The 10,211-nt window shown below is 39.1% G+C and overlaps 1 pseudogene; it reads right to left on the reverse strand.

The window, feature by feature from the left end:
- Nucleotides 1-3,470: 3,470 nt before the first annotated feature.
- Nucleotides 3,471-3,589, reverse strand: LOC134613136 (5S ribosomal RNA; annotated as a pseudogene).
- Nucleotides 3,590-10,211: the final 6,622 nt, after the last annotated feature.

Consider the following 10,211-nt stretch of genomic DNA (forward strand, 5'->3'; position numbering starts at 1 on the left):
ACTCATGCTCAGAGCACTTCAACAGCACTCAGAGCATGGACTGCCCTGAGTGTGGCATGCTGAGTTGGTGTGCATGCATGCCAGGCGGCCATGTCTCCTTGCTGGACATGTCTCTCAACGCTGTCCTTTACTGGTACAACACCCATCTGTGTTGGGTCCATTCCTCCTATAGCTGGCATATATTTAACAAATTAAAGTGCACAAAACAAGAACCTAAGAGCTTGCAATCTATGCACTACACCAAATCAGTGAGGCAAATCAGTTGTCATCTCTCTGTGTAAAAGTGTCCTCAACTTGCCACTGCTCAGTATTTATGTAATAAGCCACTATATTTCTAACCATGATATATATATATATATATATATATATATATATATATATATATATATATATATACATATATATATATATACACACACACACACACACTTGCACACTGCTTAAATAGAAACAGGCAGTAAAATGATGAAAGAGGAGCAAATGTATAAAATGTTAAAAAAAAAACATTTGGGTTATGTGTATATACATATTGGGTAGGAATACACAGCTGGTATGCTTATGCCCGCTCATTATTGGTAGTGAGGATGTTAAGAGCAAACGGTTATATATATGTCATCATGAGGATATTCAATGAACCAATTATTTTCCCAATGGTGAATGAAATGCTGTAAGGTTCTGAGTTTCAACAATGCAGGACCTCTCTCTGAACATGAGGAAAACAAGGGAAAGGCATTTTTGTTTTGTCACATACTGTAGAAAAAAAGGCCTGGATGCTTTCTTTTAAAACAGAATATTTATGGCTGCAATAGTTAATACATGGAATAACATCATGTTGATCCAGTGAGAAATCTTGACATTTTGAAGACAATAAAATATTTTTTTCCCCAATTTGTGGCTTTTAGCAATTACTTGCTTTTAGCCTTCTTTTGGATCAACAGCAGCAACAGAGATGTGCAAAGGGTTATAACCTTTTATTAGGTTTATAATATTAATGTGTAGACTCTAAAAGCTAGCTGAGCATCATGGGAAATGTAGTCCAGAAACAATTTATGGTTTCAAGGTTAGCCATTACTGGTGTAGTGGATTTCTTGGTCTATAGCACTTATGCATCTATATTTATCAGGGAACAAGAAACACTGCCAGTATATGATGGGTCTAAAAAAAAAATGGCTCTCTCAAACAATTACATATCAAACATGGCACATTGCAAGCCATGTACTCATGAACAATTAATGCATGATATAACACTTATATTTGATTATTCAAGAGTAACAATGTAATCCAGTTTATCTTGAATTTAAAATATAATACAAGCATTAAAGAACTTGCATATTTCTAATATGAAACCTTCAGAGATAATTTGACTTTCATAGTATCTTATCACATTATAAAACATTGAAACGTTATTTTCAGAAATTTAAACTTTGCACCCATTTCTTTACCTCTCTAGTTTGTCAAGGAAAGTTGGAGATATATTTGTCAACTTCACACAAAAGAGAAATTGCTTTGAAAATTCATTGCATGATTCAATTTTAACTGCAGGAAATCCCTTGCAGAATCAGTAAATAAGCAACTCGGGAATTAAATTAGCCCCTAGCTACCTTGAGCAAATAACCAACACATAAAATTATGTTATCTAACTGACCAGTTGAGGCTGGATTTTTCCATTTTGAAGAAAGAAATTAAATGGCATGGCAGTGTATTACTCTAATTTCAAATGCTCTGGAGAAGATTATATTATCATGAAACTGGCCATGGGTGAAATTTATATAAGTAGAGATTGGGAAAGGATGGGTTTCTAACTCAGTAAATTGACATTTTAATTTAATTACTGCAGTTCTAAATATTGGAATTCATACATGTTTGAATGTTTTTACAGGGCTGAATATATTATTTCATATTTTGCAGGAAAGTGTGAATAAATAAACCAGGCTCTACATATTAGCTGTCATCACTGATTTGCGATAAGATAAAAAACATATCATCTGCTTTTTGTGCATAATGTTCAAATTCAAAAGGTCTTTTAAATAGGAAAATTATAGAAAAAACATAAAGAGACCTAGAAACTGAACGTTTAATTCACTAAATAGTAAATCATGTAAGCTGAATTGATAACATTTAGACCTAAGTAGACAATTTGGGAACATAAAGGATTTGCAAATATGACCTAACTGTTGCAATTTTGGTGGGAATTCACCTCTTTTACATGCATAAATAATTGCATTGGGGTCTAAAACCAAGGGGATCATTTTAAATCAAATAAATAAATAAATAAAGATGTGCATTAGGAAAACCAAACATGAGCCAAAATAAAAGTTCTGGGACACTGAGTGTACAAGAATTTCTGCATGGAAGTGATCTGTATGATGTATCCAAATACTTGCTGGATGCAGTAAATGCTTCAATTTGGAATGCCATTCAGATCCTCAAGCACAAGGCTGCTCCCTCAGAAGATGTGACTGGCAGGAGCTGTGTTTTCTTCGAATTTTCATGAATACACGTGTGCAAAATAGGATCTGTTGAGTGTCTTACAAGACCTTGAGATTCACCACACATATTTTTCTGCATACATAAAGAAACGTTTCTGCCATCTACTGTGCGTCATAAGAAAAATGGATATCGGCAACATGTAGTGTAGATTGGATTAGCCGTATTAGTCCAATAGACAGGATGCCAAAATAATTTTGGTATATATATATATATATATATATATATATATATATATATATATCTCAAGAAGGAAAGAGATGCACTCTCAGGTCTTTGTAGAAAAAACTCGATATTATTTAATAACAGGTAACATACATCTGATCGACGTTTCGACCTCTTCGGGTCTTCCTCAAGATCAGTATACAAACATATAAAACACAAATATATAGGCAACATAGGAGGAGTTACTCACCAAACAAACAGTGTACACCGGTTTCCATTAGTCCGAACCCGGAAGTGCAAGTGGAGCGTCATGTGACGCGTGGCACGTGACGTATGGGCGTGGCCATTACTATGACGTAGTTGCTAGGAAACGGGTAAACTAAACCCGAGCAAGTATGTAGTGAACGTGGAACAGCTCGGATTAGGCAGAGAATTATCTGTGCAATAAAGTGAAAGGGCATAAAGCCCTGTGGAGTATACAGGAATATAATACCTACCAAATAGCATGGTATACACGCAATAAAGTGATCACCACTAATAGTGAGGACTCGAAGGTCCATTTCTATGAAAAAAGAGACTATATTGATATTGGTCCAGTATCTGACATACACCAATTAAAGTGACCATATGTATGTGGATCTGAAGTAGTGTAACATGCACCCAATAGGAACAATACAAAGAACAAATGTATAATACATAACACATACAATTAAATCAAGCATAACATGGGCACAAAATATGCAGAGTATTCAAATGAGTATGCTATGTGAAGACTTTAATTAGAGATTCTTAAAAAAATGAATGAAGATTAGGACAAAAGCTTATGGCACCTGAGGTTACTAGTTGGTCTCCCATACAAATACTAACCAGGCCTGAGTCTGGATGGCTTCTGAGATCTGACGAGATCAGGCATTTTCAGACTGGTATGGCCATAGGCTCTAGACAGGAGAGTATGGAAACTAGGTATTCAATGATAATCTATAGGTAGTGGACTGAAACCACATTCAAGCCAGACAGAGGAAAAAAGGACTAATCCATATACTCTGTATATCATGTAAATACAAGGAAATAGATACTTCAAATAAAGACTGCAGAGTCTATAGTAGCAAGGAAAGGGGGGTGGAAATGCCAGTTAGGCTAAATAAATTTTGGACAATCACTGATAGTGCTTGAAATATAGCCATATGAGGTAATACTAAAAATCTATTGCGATATCAATCACTGGATTAAAGAAAAATGCACAAAAAATGTATACAAAAAAATATATGTATACAGACTATACAGAAAAATGTATACAAAAAAATAAAATAAAAAATCTACACTGCCAAAGTTGTATATGCCAGTGTCGTAGGACCTAGGATCTTTATAATGATTTACTCATTGTACATTTTTCTTTAATCCAGTCAGTGATTGATATCGCAATAGATTTTGGTGGGGGGTGGGGAATTTTATTATTATTTTTTTTTAATTATTTTAATAATTTTTTATTATGATTATTTTTTATTATTATTATTTTGTATTATTATTTTTTATTTTATTTAATTTTTGTTCGTCCCCCCTCCCTGCTTGATACATGGCAGGGAGGGGGGCTCTCACTCCCTGGTGGTCCAGTGGATGGGCACTGTGTAGGAGGGGGGGCTGTGGGGGCTGTCAGAGAGTTTACTTACCTCTCCTGCAGCTCCTGTCAGCTCCCTTCTCCGCGCCGGTCCGTGCAGCTCCCTCTGTCAGCTCACACTGTAAGTCTCGCGGCCGCACTATGACCCCGCGGCTCTCGCGAGACTAACACTGGGAGCTGACCGAGGTGCTGAACGGACCGCCGCGGAGGAGGAGGGAGCTGACAGGAGCTGCAGGAGAGGTAAGTAACCGCTCTGCAGCCCCCACAGCCCCAGTCTGTACTATGGCAATGCAAATTGCCATAATACAGACATTGACTCGAGTATAAGCCGAGTTGGGGTTTTTCAGCACAAAAAATGTGCTGAAAAACTCGGCTTATACTCGAGTATATACGGTAATAGCATTAAGGCATATAGCAAAATTCTAATGCAGAAACTCTGGAAAGTGAATTGTGAACCTGTCACATGTATAAGCCCCTGTTGCCTAAAAATAATGGGATATTTCGGAGACAGATGAATGTAGTGATGAACGTAGATAAGTAATTTATATAGTGAGGGCCAAGTTGACAAACCAACTTATAAAGGGAAAATAATAGAGTAGAAAGGGTTGAGAACTGGAAAAGTATCAATACTGAAGAAAACCAAAAAATTTACATGGGTAACTAGTATCAGTATCAACAAGAATATACAATGAAAAGTATCTACAAGGACCATAATGGTGGACAATTCAAGTTAACAAGTGTATGAGAAGCCAACCAACAACCCGTAATTAGTATAACTAAACCAAAGTAAAGCTCTGTTAGCTGATGAGTCCAATGAGGGTTGAAGTTAATGTAAGTACAGTGAATGAATATACAAGTTAGTTTATATTTGTGAATCACATGTTTAATCACATGTTTGGGCTTGACATGATTGATCCAGTCAATAGTGACACTTAGCTACGTAGGCCAAGACATATAATAGAAGTCGATATGTTCCAGTAAGGGGCCTTATCCTGGAAGCTGAAGAAGACATCGCTGTGAAGCTACGTATTAATGAAATGCTGAATATGATAGTAGTGAAATTTGCCCTGAAAGAACAAACATAAAGTTAGTAGAAACCAATTAAATCAGCTGTGGCAGGCCCACCATGGCGAATTCTATGAGTACGAGGTAGGGCCGGCTCAACTTAAAGATGAAATTTTTTAGGATAATAATGCTGTCACAATATGACTGCTAGGTGTAGCATCACAGCTTATCTATATCCTAATTCACCTATTCATGTAAAAACTTTCAGACAGAAAGTCAATATCCTGTTGAATATCTGAACGTACAGGCGCTCGTGTTCAATATTGAAACGTGTTATGATCGTATGCGTACGGAGGAGTTGACGGCATGGTTCGACAACGTATTTCTAGTCTTTCCAGTCTCTTATTTATTTACACCTTAGAGGACACGAGTGCTAAGAACGTTGCATGGAGGTTGGTGTTGCTCGAGCAACTCCAGCCTACTTCAGCATCAGCATTGTCCGTATTGGTATGCATGAGCCTGAACAGTTCCACTTTCCCGGTCGTTGCTGGGAAAGGAACGATGCGTCTATGTAGCTCAGTCGTAATACGAGGAATAGTCCATGACCTGATGGAACCTGATAGGTGTCACCTTTTCGTGTAGGTGTAGTGGAACAGACTGGAGTACTGGGGATTGACATGTTATCACCTTCTTACAGGGATCTGAGACATACTGCAATATATTAATAATTAGCTTGGATCATGATCGTTTTACTGGCTGGCTAGCTAGTGCCAAGTGGCGAAGCAATTCACTAGGTAGGTGACAGGTTAGGCCCTGCTAGTTGCCAAGTGGCTTGAGAGGCTCTATCTATGCTTTGGCGCGAGGGGATTTCTGACCGCCGAATGTTGTGGCGGGGTGTTGGCCTCTCGGTGACATTTAAATCATGAGATAGATTGGGTTTGACAAGTGAGGCCCTCTCTATGCCACTGTGCGAGGCGGCTAACTATGTTTTGTCCCGGGGGGAGTAATACCTCTGCATGGAGGATGCGTGTTGACCTCGCGGGACCACTACTCCAAGGCAGAGATGCCAGAAACTTAACATCTATTGGTCACATAGATCCCTATAAGGCAGTAAAACCTACTCACTAAAAAGGTTTATATTGCAAGGAAGCCATCGTGCCTAAAAATATAAAGCAAATGATGTTCCAAATTGATAACTTGTAAAATTTATGATTTGATAAGACATAAGGAAATGGATGTTAGCAAGACATCGTGAGTACCACTGTACCCTCATGTACAGGGCCCATGGGGTCCAGGAAAGCCACAGGCCCAAATACCCGCAGACAGGAACTGTAGTGTTAAACTATGCAATCATATTTAAGGAAATCTCAAAATATGATTAGACATGACACATAAATATGTTTATAGGCAAAACTGTAGACTGTGCAGAAATGCATATGTAAATATAGACAGTGTGGCCCAAGGCGTATCATCTATCGTGACTCATCTAATATACCACATCGAAGGTAATACCTGTTTGTGGCATTATGATAATGAGGTTGAGGAAATATTAAAAAAGTGATATCCGTATACTAGTGTAACATATTCATCCTCACCTTGCGGTATCTACGCTCAGCAGCCATCTGTGTACCTGAATCCTGCAACATGTTGATGGACGCCGGCCGCTTTGGATCCACACCAAATTATAGCCCCACGTCCGCCCACGTTCTGGGGTCATAGGCCGATTTTGGGCAAACAGATTTGTAAAGGGCTTATTTAAACGCATTTTTACTTCTCCTCATTGCCCTTGCGTGGTTTCCCTTAGTGGTTGTCCGAAAGTGTGTTCCTGAGCATTTATTTCTGGTTATTGACTTTGGCTTTGTTTTGACTTCCCTGTATTCTGGTATTCCTAACTTCTGGCTGAACAGTTCCACTTATCCTTTTGTCCCATTCTGTTGTCCCGACCTTGGCAAGTATTCTGATTATTCTTTGGTAAATTAAGTCCAGCCATTCTAAGGCCTGGTAAGATGTTAACTTTTAGTCCTAGGTGTGATACACTTCTACGTGCTGGATCAACTAGTAATCCTGACATTACGATATGGCATTAGATTCTGTAGAATTATGTCAGCACATAGCAGCTTGCGAGAGAAATCCAGAGGAGAATGATCACCATATGGAACAATTTTCCCAGGCTTTCAGTACGCTTCTTACTCGAACAGCGCATCTACAGCCTGCGGTTTCTCCGACTCTGTCTCCTCCGCCTAGTGTACCTCCACCTATAGTACATAAGGCACCTACTATCTTCCTATCTCCTTGCCCACATTTTGATGGTAATATTCAAGAATGCCAGGGATTCCTGAATCAAATTGAATATAATTTTGAGGCCTCACCGGGATCTTTTCCCTCAGACAGAGCTAAGATTGGTTACCTAATTGGTTACCTAAAGGAAAAGCCTTAGCTTGGGCCAATCCATTATGGGAGAGTAATAGGAGTATTGCTCATAATTACCAGGAATTCCTTGCGGACTTCAAATTAACATTTGAACCATTAGGCAGGGAGGATGACGTCTCCACTGCCCTAATGCATATCAAACAAGGGAACCGGTCTATCTCAGAATTTCGCACCTTGGCTTCTGAGGTAGACTAGACTAACAGCGGATTAATCTCTGCATTTAAAAAAAGGATTATCTGAATCAATTCTGGACGAATTGCTGCAAATGGTCTACCCAAAAAATTAAATGAGTTTATCACATTTGTCATGTCAACAGATTAAGAACCGGAGAAACTTCCAGAAATAGAACCAGACGTATGGCTTGTTAGCACCTTGTTTTTCCAGACCTCCCTACGCAGTTGGGGGTCCCTAGACTGTCAGAGGCAGAAAGACAATATTGGAGAAAAGAGGGTGTATGCCTATACTGCGGTAGAAAAGTCCATATGAGAAGTGCTTGTCCCATACGTCCGGAAAACTTCTGCACCTAAGAACCTTAAGGGGACAGGTCTTAGGTGTGATGGATACGTCCTCTCGGAATAACAAAAATAGATTCCTCCTTGATATTACAGTCAAATGTAACCAGAAGAACTTTTCATGCAAAGCCCTGATGGACTCAGGTGTGGCAGGAAACTTCATTGATGTACATTTTGTAAAAATTAATGCTATACCTATCAAGGAAAGTTTATCACCTCTGGCCGTTGAAGCTATTGATGGGAGACCTATCTCTCAACTCTTAATTACCCACGAAACCTTGCCCATTAACATTTTCCATTAACATTTTCCATTGGTGCCTTACACAAAGAAGACATAACATTCCAAGTTATTGCTTCTCCTTCTTGCCCCATCATATTAGGCTTTCCTTGACTTATTAATCACAATCCTCATATTGACTGGGCAAGGACTGTACTGAGAGATGCATGTTTCACATTACTAAAAGAGTGGGCATCATTACATTACCCACTACTATGCCTCAGACCTGCAAAGTTCCCATACAATACTGGGAGGTCAAGGAGGTATTCAGTAAGACTCAGACCAATATTCTACCTCCTCACAGATCATATGACTGTTCCATAAATCTGCTACCCCGGCGCTATGCCACCTATATGCTTTATCTCCACAGGAGAATAATGGAAGAATATATCAAAGACTCCCATGGGCCATGTATGTGAAATCATTCTCGCCTGTTAGTGCAGGGTTCTTTTTTGTATCTAAAAAAGATGGTGAGTTACGTCCATGCATTGACTACAGGGTATTAAACAAAATCACCATTAAAAATGCCTATCCCATTCCCCTCATTTCCAAATTGTTTGACAGACTCCAGGGTACTAAAGTCTTTACTAAACTTTACCTCAGGAGTGCGTACAATTTGGTAAGGATTAAGGAAAATCATGAGTGGAAAACGGCATTTAACACTGGAAGTGGGCACTATAAGTACCTTGTGATGCCCTTCGGGCTGTGCAATGCTCCGGCCATGTTCCAGGACTTTATTAATGATGTACTCTGGGACTATATTTATTCATTTGTCCTGGTCTATCTGGATGATATCCTTATTTATTTCCATGACCTTCAGACTCACCGCAAACATGTCAAACAAGTATTGCAAACTTTACTTAAAAATCAACTTTATTGTAAACTGGAAAAATGCATCTTTTATCAGACTGAAGTACAGTTTTTGGGGTATAACATTTCTGCCTCTGGGTTTCAGATGGACCCTCATAAACTAGAGACTGTTCTACATTGGCCATTTCCCAATTGACTAAAACCAATTCAAAGGTTTATTGGGTTTACCATTTATTATAGGAGATTTATCAAAGGGTTCTCTTCTGTGATAGCCCCCATCACCAATAAAACATGCAAGGGGGCTAGTAGTACGATATGGTCTAAGGAAAATAGAGAAGCTTTTGAACTTCTCAAACAAAGGTTTGCCTCTGGTGACATATTGATACATCTCGACACCAGTAAACACTTCTGGAGGTTGGATGCCTCCGAAACAAGGGTAGGGGAAGTTCTCTCTCAGAGGGAGAGTCAGGATACCCCTTTGCAACCATGTGGCTACTTCTCTAGAAAGTTGTCTCCTGCTGAGCGTAATTATGATATTGGCAACAGAGAATTGTTGGCCATTATACCAGCGCTTAAAGAGTGGCAACATCTTTTAGAGGGTTCCAAGAATTACTGACCACAAGAATTTGGCTTATATAGGGGATGCTAAACGACTATATTCTAGACAGGCTCACTTTAACTTTCTAATAACTTACAGACCTGGTCCCAAAAACGTGAAGGCAGACGCCTTATCTAGACAATCTGATACTGAATCAGTACAGGGCCAAGAGACATCCCCTATTATTCCACCCGAGTGTATCATCGATTCCACTGTCCTTTCCTTGTCATCTCCTCTGCTTGGCGCCATAATGGAGGCTCACTCTCAGGCACCATGCAATAAACCACTGGATAAATTATTTGTTCCATTGGG

The sequence above is a fragment of the Pelobates fuscus genome, chromosome 5 (assembly GCF_036172605.1).
Source record: "Pelobates fuscus isolate aPelFus1 chromosome 5, aPelFus1.pri, whole genome shotgun sequence".
Lineage (NCBI taxonomy): Eukaryota > Metazoa > Chordata > Amphibia > Anura > Pelobatidae > Pelobates > Pelobates fuscus.